Source organism: Pleurodeles waltl, chromosome 4_1 (genome assembly GCF_031143425.1).
Source record: "Pleurodeles waltl isolate 20211129_DDA chromosome 4_1, aPleWal1.hap1.20221129, whole genome shotgun sequence".
In the NCBI taxonomy this organism is placed as follows: Eukaryota; Metazoa; Chordata; class Amphibia; order Caudata; family Salamandridae; genus Pleurodeles; species Pleurodeles waltl.
This window is the reverse complement of record NC_090442.1, coordinates 752,708,716-752,724,954: the sequence shown is the minus strand read 5'-3', so window position 1 is coordinate 752,724,954 and position 16,239 is coordinate 752,708,716.

The window sequence follows — 16,239 nt, the reverse complement described above, 5'->3', positions numbered from 1 at the left end:
CTGGTGGTCAAAACCGCCAGAACCAGGCTGGCGGGAAGGGGGTCGGAATCCCCATGGCGGCGCTGCCTGCAGCGCCGCCATGGAGGATTCTTCAGGCCAGGGGAAAACCGGCGGGAAACCGCTGGTTTCCCTTTTCTGACCGCGGCTTTACCGCCGCGGTCAGAATTGGCCTGGATGCACCGCCAGCCTATTGGCGGTGCATCCGCGGTCCCCGGCCCTGGCGGTCTATGACCGCCAGGGTCGGAATGACCCCCTGAATGTTCTTTTGTAACTTTCCCAGACTAAGAGGTCATTTAGACGTACTACAATTGTGGGATGGGGACGAATAGAGTAGCAACAGATTCGGGGCACTCTTCATGTATGTTTCTGTAACTTTATATTTTGATTATTAAAACTATATTAATTCTTTAAATTAATATTTCAAAACTGTTGGAACTCTCTTTATTGACTCTAAAGGAACCAAATTGTTAGTTAAGTGATTGTCATTGCAGTTTATACATTTCTTTAGCCACTCTCAGTTAAATATCCATACTGAGGGGCCACTTAAAAGTAAGTGAGATATAGAAAGGGGGACAGTGCACCCAGCAGTAATTCTGATAGTAGAAGGAATGGTTGAGCGCTAGGAAGAAACTAAATTAAACGGCAACAGATTTAAAGATAGAATAAAGTAATGCTCGAAGCCCAACTTCAATAAGCAGATGAAGTGGTCAAAGGTGGTCACAAGTGGCAGCTACTGAACTGAAAAAGATTTTGATTGGATGTAAGTATTAATAGGGCTGTTGCATTGATGAGTATAGAAATTCTTTTGAATGATTACTCTGTTCTACTTTGAAGAGTGTTTATCGGACTAAGAAGTAGTCTAAGATCCTGGAATAGACAACATAATTGTTTTGTCTGAAGTGTAAATTCAGGAAACACCATTAATTACTTAGTTGAGGGACTATCAGGAATTGGTGATTGACGAACGTGATGAGCAAAGGTGACTAATCAGTAATTAGGTGATTTCCCAGAGATTCAGCACTCATTAGTATGAATTGTTGATTAAAGAAAACTTGGTGGATTCCTTTCAAAAGGGACCTTACTCTGACAGGTTGAGAGACTATCTTTTGATTTCTTTAGGAGAAGCAGGCAAAGATTTAGCAAACTAGGTATATTTTAGTGGCTTTCTGGTGAGAACGAAGAAAATTGTAAAGGAGGAATAGCTGGTGCAAAGAGTAAGTTGTGACGTAGTAGGGTGCTGAGCTGTTATTGGCCGGTTGGTGAAGGTTTGCTCTGTGATTGGTGAAGTTCGACTGATCATGGTAATTAACCTGAGTTTAGACAATAATGAAAATTTTAAAAGCAACACGAAGATTAGTAAAGGGGGATGTGGGGAATCCGGTCAGAGAGGGAGAAGAAACTCCTCCAGAAGGAACATTGGGTCACCATATGATGGTGGAGAGGGGATTACATACATGACTGTGGCTCAGAGAATGGAGTAGAATTACAATAAAGGAGGATGGACTGAGTTTCCCAAGATGGGAAACCTTTAATTTGGCAGTAAGAAGACATTTGAGAGAGATGCAGTGTGATTTAAACCCAACCTCTAGATCCACCCAGTTTGAAGCATTATGTGAATGGGAGTGAATGGCTTTAAAGCATGAAAGGGAAATATATATTAGACTAACAAAAAGAGCAGTAAGAAATTATGAAGATGCAGTTAGGGACAGGAAAGCACAAATTTAGAGAAAGACTATAGCTGAAGGGACAATATTATACCCTATGCCTATAAAGGAAGGACAGAAAAAACCAAGGGAAGAGGAAAGACAACCTAGAAAGACATTTTAAGGGAGAAAGCAAGCTACAGGAAGAACAAAAGACAGATACTGACACTGATTCATTGGACGATATATTTGAGGAAATGTTATGAAATCGTTCTCCGCCATATGTTGAATCCTCTGTAGGAAATGTTGAAAATAGGTTGGCAAATGCTACTGCTCCTGTACATCTTGCAGTTTCATAGTTTACTAGCCAAATGCAAAAACCTAGGTCTGAAAATCCATCCTCTGTAATGGTACAGCAGATACTGTCACACGTAATAATAGCCCAACCAATTGCTCTACAGCCTGTTGACACATCTAGCTATTGTTTGTATTCCTTCTCAAATTAGGACCTCACTGTTGATATCTCCATCTGAGGTGTCAGTTGGACAGGTTATGGTTACTCAGACTACTGGACTAGTGCAACATCTAAAAGAATCCACACAGGTCACACCAACTGTAGAAACACAGCAAGCTTCAGGGTGCAATCTAGTGAAAAGGTTTGTCCTGACTTCACAGAATTTGCAAATTATGGTTTGGACACCATAACACATTGTCATGACATTAGGAGAGGGAACTCGGTTTGTTTTTATGACAAAACCTACACAAGCAGAGGAAGTAACAAGAAAATGATGGGTCCCAGGATGGATGCAGGAAGTTATTAGAAAGTACGGAAAACCAGAAGAAGCAGGGAAACCTTGTGCTGGCACCAGAATAGTTAGTTGTGAGACAAATCCAGAAACCCAAAAAGAGAGACTAATGAACATTCCACAATTGAAAGTAGAATTGGAGGGAATCTTAAGAGAATGTTTACACATGGAGCATATTGAACAATATCAAGAAAAATAATTGGTCTATTTATGTAAAGAAATTACCAGAAGAGAAGAACAAATGTGACCAGCTGACAGAACCTGCAAATAAATATGATGAAGATACTTTAAAGAGTGAGCCTCTTCAGAGGAGCCTTAGGGTGTAGATATATGACAATTCCATTGAAAACATGTGCACACCAGGTTTCTGAATACATCTTAGTGAATTGTTGAAATGTGTACGCAAATGGAGTGAGATGGAAAAATACAAAGTTAAGTGGGCACAAAAGCAGGAAAAGAGAAGGAAGCCAGCAGAGGAAGCTGAGGAGAAAAATTAAAATAAAAAGCAGTCAGAAAAGAAAGAAGCCACTATTGCATATCTCTTGAGAGAACCAACATTTGTCATTTACTAACAATTTCCCAAAATTGAGAGACAGTCCAATGCAATGGTATGCCCAGGTTGAAAGGTTTGTGAAATTGTCAAAGGTTTTCTAGCATGATTTAGATACCTTTTTTGACATAGTAGTTCCACATGATATGTGGGCTGAATGCAAGGCAGCAGTTCAATAACCAACCTCAGAGCCTCAGAGGTAAGTTTGTACAAATGTTCCTTCTCCTGTAGTGATGGCAAAGTACAATGAAGCAACTGAAGATCCCTCCCAAGGATCTGAATTATTTAAAGTTAAACAGAATTCAGCAAGAGGTTAAGGAAACTGTACACGAGTTTTATGAACGATTGATGAAAGCCTTTCAGCAGCATACAGGAAAGACACATTTAGATCCAGAAGATATGAGTTTCTTCATTGTGACTTTTGTGTTTGGATTGTGACCTGAAATTTGTCAGCATGTACAGCACAATGTCATTTCTTTGCAGACAAAGTCTTTGGGTGAGATTTTGAAGTATGCACAATATTTTAGTGATGAACAGGAAATGAATAAGAGAAAGATTGAGGAGAATTTCATATTACCCTATGCTAAGTTGGCACAGCAAGGGTTCAGAATCCTACAGGCGTTGACAATGCAACAGCAATTCAAGAAGTGAGAGGAGTGATGCAGACAGGAATTCAAACATTATTAGTAAAAGGAAATGGAGTTCATATAGATTCAGAGACAGGTGTTGATATTGCAAAACTAAAGAAAACAACTGCCTGTCACATGTGCAATAAGGTGGGGCATTGGAAATGCCAATTGCATACTTCTCTGTGACTCTTGATCCTGTACCAGCCCCTTTGTCTGGATGTTTGAAAGCGGTACCTGCAGTAAGTGCAAGTCCCAAAAAGTGTGACAACGTTGTGATGGGATTTCCCTTAACTATTATGGTCCTGCATTTGGTTGAGGTAATACTATCAAAAACTAAAACACAGCACCTCACAAATTCGCCACTCACTAAATATGAACAACAGATATTGTCTGGAAACAATGTGGCCCTAAAAAGACGTCATGTTTTGAGCCCCAGTTATCTTTTGCCAATACCTGAGGAAAGTGAATCTGATCATTATGAACATGATTGCCTTGATGTCACTGATTTGGGCACCAAACCCAGACCAGACTTGAAAGCTGAGCCTTTGATTAATCCAGATTATGTGATTTTTGCAGATGGCTCATGCTTAAAAACAAATGAGGGATGCTTAAGAGCAGCTTATGCAGTCTGAACTATATAAGAAGTAGTTGAGGCATCTTGATTGCAGGCAATTAAATCTGCTCAAGTCACAGGATTGATTGCTCCCAATGTAGACTGCAAACAAACCAATGGCGTAAGAGTGACAATTGTCACAGACAGTCAATACAGGTTTAGTGTTGTCCATGAATATGGGCAATTGGGGTCGCAGCGAGGATTCCTGACCTCTGCTGGAATGCCTATTAGAAATGGGCAACAAGTGAAAGATCTAATGGAAGCTTTACAAGAACCCATTGAAATAGCCATTATAAAAAGTGTGGTGTGTGAAGTTATGTCACAATTGGCAACAGGTATGCTGAGGAAATGGCATGTTACTGTGCAACTATGTCATGCACTTATGACAGATCAGTCATGACTGGAAATAAGGAAGGGAGCCTTCACGCAATTTTCTGAGAACTGCAGAGAAGACAATTGGGATGAACTGAGACGAATGCAAGAGAATGCACCAATGAAAGAAAAGCAAGGTTGGATCAAAGCAGGATGTGGAATTGGTGACAATAATGTGTGGGGTTCATTAAAAGGGCAACCAAATTTACCAGACAGCTTAATCCAATGACATGACATCTACATGGCCAGGCACATTTGGGTAGAAATGCCATGATTAGAACATTCAAACAGTACTACTACAGGTCAAGATTTAGAGCAGAAGAGGTTTGCAACAGCTGTGTTGGATGTCAGCAAATGAATGTGGGGAAAAAGAACACGTGTTATACTGAGTCATGTAGGTAAATTAGGAGTGCCCTTCAAGAGGATGCAGATGGATTCCTTGAAATGCCATCTTGCAATGGGCTGAGGTACATTTTGGTGATTGTCTACATCTTTTCCCGGTGGGTGGAAGCTTATCCAACAAGAAGGAATGACAGTCTAATAGGGGCAAAATCACTATTGAGGGAGCTGATACCAGGGTAAGGTAGGTCTGTTTCTCTGGAATCAGATTGAAGTACTCACTTTACTAGTGATATTATAAAAATGTTGTGTTTATCATTGACAACTGATCAGAAACTTCATTGCAGTTACCGTCCACAAGCTTCTGGAATTGTTGAGCAAATTAATGGGATTATTAAATCAAGATTGGCTAAAGTCTGTGCATTAACATCATTAAAGTGGCCAGATACTTTACACCCTAGTCCTGATGAGTTTGCAAAAAACAACAGATCGAAAAACTGAGTTGTCTCCCCACAAGGTATTGATGGGGAGAGCCATGGGATTGCCTGAAGTCCCAGTAAATGTGCTTGTGAACATAACAGATTACTTGATACTCGATTACTGCAAAGGTCAGGCTGATGTGGTACATTCTGTGTCTCGACAGGTTGAAGCTCTAACCGAGAACCCAAGCCAGGGGCAGTGCTTCAATCTAAATCCTGGATTTACATTAAGAAGCATGTGAGAAAGTTTAGTTTAGAGGCTCGTTGGACAGGCAACTTTCAGGTAATTCTGATCACCAACACTGCAGTAAAGTGTGCCAGAATTTCAACTTGGATTCATGTCTCACACACTCAAAATGTAAGAAATCCAGAAGTAGGGGTGGGCGGAGCACACCCAGCTCTACACTGTGTAATTCCACGGAGTTGGTAAACAACTTTGTGGAATTCCGCCCTCCTTAGAGCTTCTGAGATTGGGTGCATTCAAGTCAATGGACACGGGGCAGGCTGGTGCACAAGAGGCCTGAAACTTTCAGGCATCTGGTGCACTGGCTTGCCCCATGTGGAACACACATGGGGAAGGCTGGTGCCCAACAGGCCTGGGCTGGCCAGTGCGCAAGAGGCCTAAAATGGCATCTTTTGCTGCCTACCGCCCTGGCCTGAATCTTCGTTGTTAACTGCACGGCTCTCTGCCTCCCTCTGGCCCCTGCACCTAGACTGGCGCTGGCAGTCACCATCAGAGGGAGGCCTGGAATCAGCTCTGCCAACGTCTGTGCACTACACCACAGTTATGGGCCACACAGTTCAAGTGCAGACTGTGCTGTGTGGCCCATGACTGGGCTGCAGTGCGCATGTGGTGAGCTCCGCTGGTGGGGCTGCAAAGTTTTGGGTCAGACTCCACGCTCCAAGTGGAGGGCAGAGTGCCAAAAACTCTGTTAGCTCTGCCAGAGGAGCGGAGATCACCAACCTCCCCTATCCGGAAGAAGAAATAGAGTCTTGTGCTTTCGTGTAGGTGCCATTGAACGTTCCATGAGAAGAAATCAGTGGTCAGAGTCAGCAAAAGAAAATGTGGGTTGAAGAAACTCTAACACATGGGTCAACAAACTGGGGGTTTGCCCCCCCCCCCCGAAGGGCCTCCAGTGCTCACAGGGGGGGCGGGCACCAGACTCTGGACAAAACAAGCATTACACTGGTTACAGGGCTTTTTAATCAAGCTTAAGAAAATGAGTAGCAGTAAACATCTCTATAATCATTAAAATGTTTTGTCATTTATATCCAAACTCTGAGTTTGTGTCAAAAGGAAATGGACTCCAAATACTCTTAAAAAATCCATGCCCCACTTCTAATAAACACACGGCACATACTTTTACATGTTAGTAAGGCCTGCCTAACCAGAACAGTATGTTTGGCATTATTTATTTGATTGCATTAATAAAACAATAACAGGATTAACTGTGATGTTTAAATAAGTCTGCACATATTTAAACTTTTCCAATTTAATAGAATAATTGTGAAAATTCATAAGGGGGCCCAAACATTTTTCTCACCTGGTGGGCCAGGCATTAAAACGTTGGACGACCAATGCCCTAACAGGTGAAGTGTTCCAAATGCCAGACATTTCACAAAGCACGGACAACTATGAGGTGCAAACTGTAATTGTCATAAACCAAGGTTCAGAACGAAATGAAGAAGCACCAAGGGAACTTGAGAACCCGGGGAAGGTACAACTTCCAGTAACAGTCACTATAACAATAGAGCAGTAACTGAGATCCGGCAGAGTAGTGCCAAAATGAAACAAAGATTGAGTGTGGACAATAATCTACCACCACTGGAAACAATCAAAGAGGAAGAAGAATCAAGTGGTGTTAGTTAAATGGAAATATCATCTGGCACACTCAGAAGGTAAAAAAAAAGCACAAGAACCTTATCAAAGATATTCATCACCCAAATGGACATACTATCTGGGGCAAATATTGAACATACCAATCTCTGACATAATTGAATGGAGCACAGAATAGCCTGAACCTCCTTAAAAAGAAAAGAAGCTACACAGAGCGAAAAGCTTCAAGTTGCAAAAGACATTCAATGAATGAAGAATAAATAAATAAGAAATAATACACATACCTAGAGCCGAGATTAAGAAGAATAAGTTTAGGGATAACAAATGAGAAGAACAGTGAGTAGGGTTAGCGATTGTTTAACAAAACGATTACTAAAAAATAACTAGGAAAAATGTTTTCTTTCCTCATTACAATTATTAACAAAATTACATTAGTACACGATCGGATTGTAGAGAAAATATGTACTGTAACTAGGGCTAGAGTGAAGATATTTCTAGGGACTCTCCTTATATTTTTAATATTAATAGCTATTCCAGTGATCTATTTTACAACAGAGACCAAGAAGACAATATCTTTATTACAGAATGCAACACATTATTCCACAATAGACAAAGAAAGACTGAAAACATCTTTTGTAGACTATATGAAAGATGATTATGCAATAAATGTTTATTGAAGTATAGTGCAAGAATACACTAGAGCTTTAGATGTTAAGGATTGCTACGTTTGTGCACACATGCCTTCTTCAGCAGATGAACAAGTCTCATATCATCACGTACCACTCACATACTCTACTTCTTGCATTATATTGCTTAGCCTATGATATAGATTGCAACATTTTGAATATTATTTTTGTGCCCTAACTAGAGTGGGACTCGGTCCCCCACTGTTCAAGTGGTCCAGAGGAAGTGGTCAGTAGAGGCCCGTCGCGATTGTCAGCACTGGACTTCTCCTGCTGCGTGGGACTCATCAGGGGCTCGCATTTAGTCTACCTCCTTGCCTTCATCTGCTCGTGCCCTCGCTGGGGTGGGACTCGGTCCCCCAGCATTGAGGTGTGCCAGAAAGAGGGTTCAGGAGAAGCCTGTCTCACTTATCAGCACTGAACTCTCCCCGCTGCTCGGGGCGCACCCAGGCATGTGCTGTGGCCTCTCATTGCCTGGAAGAGGCTGGGCTGACCCCACCCTCTGTCCTCTAGACCTAGCAGTTTAACAGGACTGAATAATCAACTTTTCTCACAGTTTGATTGCCTAACTGGTAGTAGCATGTACATCTTACTAATTATGGGTATGCAAAAGATAGAGAAATCCGTAAAATTAGCTGATAGCACCACGGAATCTAGGAAGCCCCTAGGTGACTCACTGGGATCCCAAGAATATCACTAGTACTCTTATAGACACTCTCATTGGGGAGGTAAAGACCTTGCTTAACGCTAAAGTGACTAAAGGTAACCAAGTTAAGGTTCCTAGCATCTTTACGAAAACAAAAAACCCTCTCCATTCTTCAAACATGTGAATTCAGGCTATGGGAACTAGCAAGGTTCTACCGCTTTGCGGAGCGGAAGCACCAGTCTTAAACCAGCAAAATAAGCCTTCCAGTGAACAACTAACTGCACCTGGACAACCACTTTCACTCGGTCATTAGTGAAGCAAAACACGGGGTCATTGGAGCATTGACTCTGGGGGGTGTCTCACAATGTGAAACTTTTGTAGGCCCCAAGGGCAGTGAGAACATTCGCTGAAGCATCATTTTGATGTCTTGGAATCTAGCGGAATTAAGCCAAAATTGTTAGATGCAGAATGGCTCTCTTACATTGATGGGCATGTTTAAGGAGACATAGGCTACAGGGAAAGTATATTTAAATGGTGTTACCTCTTATAGTGTAGATGCCAAGCCACCTGACAAATCTGGGAGGGCTAGAGCTAGCCGGTTGATCCTGCTGAAGAATGACCTCCCTAGTGCCCATAAGGTCTTGCGCATAGATTCATTCTGATATGATGGGTATTATAACATTCCCCTCTGGAATATGCCTGGCTCTTGTGGGCGTTTATGTCAGACATGTCACAGCGAATAATGAATCCCCTATTCTATCTTCTTTAGAAGAGATACTCAAAACTGTTCACCCGAATGCAAAACTCAATTTAGCGGCTGACTTCAACACTTTCTTTGAACCCTCTCCATAAGTGAGATTACTGATTCAGAGGAAGAATTATGGATTATTCCCCTCTTGGTAGGGAAACCTCAAATTATTTTTTCTGCTACTGCTCTCAAAATGATTGGTAGGGGTTTAAGAGCTTGCAATTGTTGCACACTTTCTGACCCTGAGAGGGCCACTGCCTTTAAGCGATGTTCTTACTCTAGTGTGATTAATTACATTTTGTTAGATGTGAAACTTTCGACTTTTTTAGGGGACATGAGAGTAGGCCCTTACTTGAATAGGGATCATAATTTCCTGATTCTATCTCTAACTGGGGAAGCCCTAAGGAAGTTAAATAATGGTTAGATCACCACTATTGTGGAACCCATCTTGGCCAATAACCGTTGCTATGTTTCATGGCCAACAGTGATGTATAACCAAAAACAGTATTCTAAGATCAATGGCCTCTTTGTGTTCTATTTGTTTAAGTTTGTTGGTTGTCCAATTTTAAATATTCCTATTCTTAATATACATAACCAATTACTTAATGAATTGCAGAAGATTTTTTATAAAGAAGGCCGTAGGAAGTTGGGGAAGAGCAATGATACCAAATGGTTGGACGTAGGTTGTAAAGAAGCCAAACCCCACTTGAGAACTTCTGTTAAGAAGTGCAACAGAGAAGAAATAGTGCTAACCAGGTGGAATTATAATAAAGCCCTCAACTGAGCCAGAGAGAAGTGGAATGAAATGATCTGGCAGAACATGCTTGCTGCAGCTAAAAGGAAGGACAATCAGTTACTTTGGCTCTTAGCTGCGCAAGCAGGGACTAAAAGTCGGAGATCTTATCTTCATCATAACCACTCTAATAGCTGGATTTCCCACTGCACCAGGCTGTACACCCCTGAAGACTCTAATGAGTCTGTTTTGAATGCAGATGAGTTGATCATTATGGATACTCTCTCTGTTAATGGAGTGGGGGATGCTGAAGGTCTGGTTTCCTTTAGCTTTACCGACTCTGCCAAGGCAATAGAGGCCAAGAAATGTGCTAAGGCACCTGGACCTGACAAATTTCCGGAGATCTGTATAAAACAGAGCCTTTGATTTGGACCAGTTACTTAAATTTGTTATCCAATGCTATTTCAGCAGGTGGGGAGATCCCAGAGTCTTGGACAGGAGCCAAGATAATTTTGATTTATAAGAAAGGCGATGCGATTGTTCCTTCAAACTATAGACCTATAAGTCTTATTGACAATCTACAAAAAATCTTTGCTAGGCAAATTCTAGATAAATTACTAGTCTGTGGTGGAGGGTGAGAAAATCTTGTCCCCCTTGCAGGCTGGATTTCGACCCAGGACTGCTACTTCTGATCAGGTCTTTAGATTAGCCACCCTCTATTGGAACTACGCCCTTCTACTTATGCAGAGACTGGACGTAACCTTTGTTAACCTTAAAACAGCACTCAGCCTTATTCTTTGAAACATCCCGTGGCAAGTGCTGGTGGATATGGGTGTTCCTGGGAGTGTGCTCAACTTAATTGTAAAGCTTCATTTCAAGAACTATGCTCAGGTACAATGAGGCAGTAATGGGGAACTAATAGATTGTATTCCTGGTAGGCGTGGTGTATTCAAGGGTGTGTGCTTGCACCAATGGTACTCACTCTTTATATGAATGATGTGATGAAAGCATTCCTTGACTCTCTCACTGTGATTCATGAAAAGATTCCTATCCTACTTTTTGCGGTTGATTCGCTACTTAGTTCAAAAACACCAGTGGGGCTACAGCTTCTTATTGATAAATTCATACGTTTTTGCTCATCCAGAGTATTAGAGGTGAATGCCAGGAAAAAAAAATGTATGGTTCTTGGCCAGGGTGCAGCAAAAAACTTTACAATCTGAGTGGGTGGCAAAGCCCTGGAGAGGATAAATAGTTTTGATTATTTGGGGGTCAAATTAACTAACTCAAATGGTCGCCCCAGTGTAACAAGTCCTCTTTAACTATCGAACATAGATCTAATGCTATTGTTAGGATGTATAAGAAAACCAATTCCCACTTTGTATCACCAGCCCTAACGGTATATTGAGCTAAGGTTCAAAATTCTGCACTTTTCTGGGGCTATTGTAAGATCATTTTGCTTAGATATTGCCAAGTTTGTACAAAAGTTGTTTTCTGTGCCATCAAGCGCTCCCCTTGTTCCTCTTTTTTTTACTTGGACCTAACAAGAAGAATCGATTTGGCTACATTAAAGCCATTGGTGTGTTGGGTTCGCCTTTGGTCTACTATTGAATTGAGTCATTATAGAGATTCTATCAGAGATTTGATAAATACTACCAATACCAGGAGCATACCTTGGGTGAAATTTTTATCTGATTGGCTATATGGACTGTGCTTAGGGAGATTTTAGGCTAAACCAGATTCCCTCCATAAAGTTGATCTTAGGCCCTCATTACAACCCTGGCGGTGCTGACGGCCGCCAACATACTGTGGCCGCAGCGGAAATATGCTACAGGTATTACAACCCACATCTCATAATCGCCCCCAATGCAGACACCCACAGAAGTCTGCCACACCAAAGGTCAGTGATAAACTGACAATAGCAAAACCTACATCCTCATGGCAACAGGAATACGCCCACAGTATCACGACCCATGAATCAACGTAGCAGTCATTCAACTGCGGTAATCTATTGGTGGTACACACTGCCAAGCTCAAAATACACACACATTTACAAAACACAACCACATTGGACAGTTCCAAATACACACACCTGATACACATACACACACCACACCCACACACTCACACCTCTATAAAACACACATCCCCATTACCCACAACCCCTTACAACGTCATTTTTGGAAGAAGCAGAGAGAGATAGAATAGCAAACACAACACCAGCATCCACAGGCACACAACACCATCACTCATACAACATCCATGCACCTCAACGAAAACACCCCAACACAACACATCACACAGCACAACAAACATCACCTCACATATCACCTACACAACATTATGGCACCTCAAAGACACCCCAGGTTCTCAGAGGAGGAGCTAAGGGTCATCGTGGAGGAAATCATCCGGGTAGGGCCACAGCTATTGGATCACAGGTGCAGCAGACATCTTTTGCAATGAAGATGGAGCTATGGCGGAGAGTCGTGGACAGGGTCAACGCCGTGGGACAGCACCCAAGAACAAGGGATGACATCTGGAAGAGGTGGAACGACCTAGGGGGAAGGTACGTTCCGTGGTTGCAAGACACTAGATAGCTGTACAGAGGACTGGCGGTGGACCCCCCACCTCCTCCCCCACAACTAACAACATGGGAGGAGCAAGTCTTGGCGATCATGCATCCTGAGGGCCTGGCAGGAGTAGCAGGAGAACGGGACTCTGGTATGTCAAATCCTTAATACTTTATCCCCCACCCTACCTGCATGCCATCTCAAACAACAACCCCTACCCTCACCCCCATAACCCCACCACCTCATATATACCCCACCATCACAACCCACCCATCCCAATACATGCAACACCAATGAATGGACCCCCATCACAGACCTGCATGGACACCCATAACCACAGCATGCACACTAGTGACAATCACTTAGCCAAACCAATCACAACTCACACAAGCCAAAGCTGCCTTGCTAATAACAACCATAGAGGGAAACATACTTATGCACAAAATGGCACTTGCAGAAACAATAACACTGCATTTACATCCCCACAGGACCCCCACTCAACGTCACCGTAGAGGAGGTGCCAACCACATCCAGTCCCCCCCCAGAAGATGCCCACAGTGATAACAGCAGCTCTGCACACCTGGATCATGATGACCAACCTGGCCCATCAGGGTCCTCTGGACAGTTGGTTACCCAGGCACAGTCCCAACCCATCACAGACCCTCTCCCCTCAGGAAACACCAGCACAGCACCCACCAAGCGGGCCCATGCCACTGTCCCCAGGACACATCAATCAGCAGTGTGTCCATCACTACAGGGACGCCAGGCAAGCCCACAAACACAGGACGATCAGGGACCTGGGGTCAGTGGCAGTGGGCACACGGTTCAGGGGACAGGGGCACAGGACAGCAGGGAAGCTGGGAGGACTGCTGTACGACAGGGGGAGGATAGGCAGGGAACTGACTCTCTACAAGGCACTCACCAACATCCTGGGAGCATACCAACATTCCCAGGAGACCATGGGCCAGATACTGGTCACGTTGCAGGAGACCCAGCTACTGCAGGAGGGACAGTACCTGGGGATCAGGGAGGACCTGAAGGACATCCACACCACCCTGGTCACCATTGCAGGGGTGCTGGCTGACAAGGCCAACACCATGAGGGAGGCAGTGGCACACCAACGGGCCCCTGACACTAGCCACACTGAAGAACAGTCCTCCACCTCCACCGACGCTAGTGGACAGGAGGCCCCGCCACAGGAACAACAGGCCACCAGCACCCCAACCCCTGCAGAAGGAGAACCACCCCTCAAACGGTCCCTGCGATGCAGGCAGAAGCCACAGAACATTGCCAAGACCCCCACCAGGAAATATGGCTCTTCTGATTGTCACCCTTGTGTCCCACTCTGTCACCCTGTCCACCTTGAACTGCCATTGCTCCACTTCCTATGCTCCCTTGGACAATGCACCCGTGATACAAATAGACTGGACTCTACCCTGGACTTTCCTCCATCAGCAACCCAACCCATTGCAATACCCCCTCCACTTATTAGCACCTAAATAAACACCCTTGGAACAAATTCAAATATGGAGTCTGTCAGTTGTTTGACATATGTATTAGTTTCACAAACTGTAAACATTGCAATTCAAATGTACTGTAATATTTACATAGGTATGACCTGTAGTGGGCAGCAGTAAACACACCAGGAGCCAGAGTGGGGTACATTGATCTGAAAATAGAGATACCAAAGGGTACATTAAGTGGCCATAGAAATAGAGAAATCAAGCTGCCATGTTTAATGTAAAACACAAAACTGCAATGGAAAGTGAAGTTACAGGGTCTTACCTGTGTGTCACTGGAAGTACTGTTGAATTTGTGTAGTTCTGTTGTCCACATCTTCTTCCTCTGCCTCCTCTTCGTCACTGTCCCAGGCTCCACCGCTGCCACACGGCCATCCCCAGGCTCATCCTCCTGCAGAAAAGGCACCTGGCATCTCAAGGCCAGGTTGTGCAACATGCAACGATGATCAGGCACACCTTCTTGGTTGAGTATTACAGGGATCCACCTGTCAGATGGAGGCACCGGAATCAGGTCTTCAGAAGGCCAAGGGTTCGCTCAATGATCCTCCTTGTTCGCCCATGTGCCTCACTGTAACGTTCCTCTGCCCTTGTCCTGGCATTCCTCACTGGGGTCAGTAGCCATGAGAGGATGGGGTAGACAGAGTCACCTGCAAATATCGAGGGATACCTGTTAACCAGACACTCTCCCTTAGGGCCATACCCACACCCATACACCTACATCAACTGGGTAGGGAGCATTGGCTCACCTATTAGCCACACCCGGTGCCTCTGGAGTCGAGACATCACATATGGAATGCCACTGTTCCTCAAGATAAAGGCATCATGCACAGAGCCAGGATACTTTGCATTGACATGGGAGATGTACTGGTCTGCCAAATACACCATCTGCACATTCAGAGAGTGAAAGCTTTTACTATTTCTGAACACTTGTTCATTTCTCCAGGGCGGGACAACTGCAATATGTGTACCATCAATGACACCAATGATGTTGGGGATATGTCCCAGTGCACAGAAGTCAGTCTTCACTGTGGCCAAATCCTCCACGTGGGGGATTACGATGTAGCTGCGCATGGATTTTAGCAGGGCAGACAACACTCTGGTCAGCACGTTTGAGAACATAGGCTGTGACATCCCTGATGCCAAGGCCACTGTCGCTTGGAAGGAACCACTTGCCAGGAAATGGAACACTGAAAGTAACTGCACTAGAGGGGGGATACCTGTGGGGTGGCGGATATCAGATATCAGGTCTGGCTTCAGTTGGGCACACAGTTCTTGGATTGTGGCCCTATCAAGTCTGTAGGTCAGGATAATGTGCCTGTCCTCCATTGTCGCCAGATCCACCAGGGGTCTGTACACGGGGGGATGTCTCCATCTCCTATTCATCCTCAGTGGTTGATCTCTGGAGTGAAAAACGGTGAGCAGAAGGTCATATTCACACATATTTCAACATTAACATGCAATTTTTGCTTTACAGAAACAGTATGTGAACTCGTAAGTCAGTTGATGTGCCAATGTTTGCTGTAACGCAGTTAGGTGCCATGGCTTGTGCCCACCTGAAAAGGCAGCTGCCTGACCTGTGAGTAGGGACAAGTGGAAATGAGGTAATTCCGCTGGTGTTGTGCGCCGTTGCAGTCGGCGGTCAACGACCGCCGTGCAACACCGCATTGGTTATCATTGGGGCCTATGGGTTCCAGGAGCCAATGGCGTGGATGCCGGCGATGACGGTATGCACCACCACAGACGTGACCACCATTTTCTATCTGTTCACTCACTTGCTACCTGACCTTCAACAGTAGAGGACATACACTGCAAGTGCTGCTGTGACCTGTGTCTGGAAGCGACAATAGCTCAAGAGTCTGGGGAAAGGGCTCCTGTCTTCACTTTGGAGGACCGGTGGATGGGGTTCTACCCAGGAACCCTTTACTCCATGGTCCTCCAGACAAACAGGTGAGTACACTGTGAGCATGATGCATGGGGCATGAATGTATGGAGTGCTGTGTGTGTAAGCCTCGTGTAGATGGGGTCTGAGAGGTCCTGGGCAGAGTGCTGCATGTATGGTGGTCAATGTACGTGC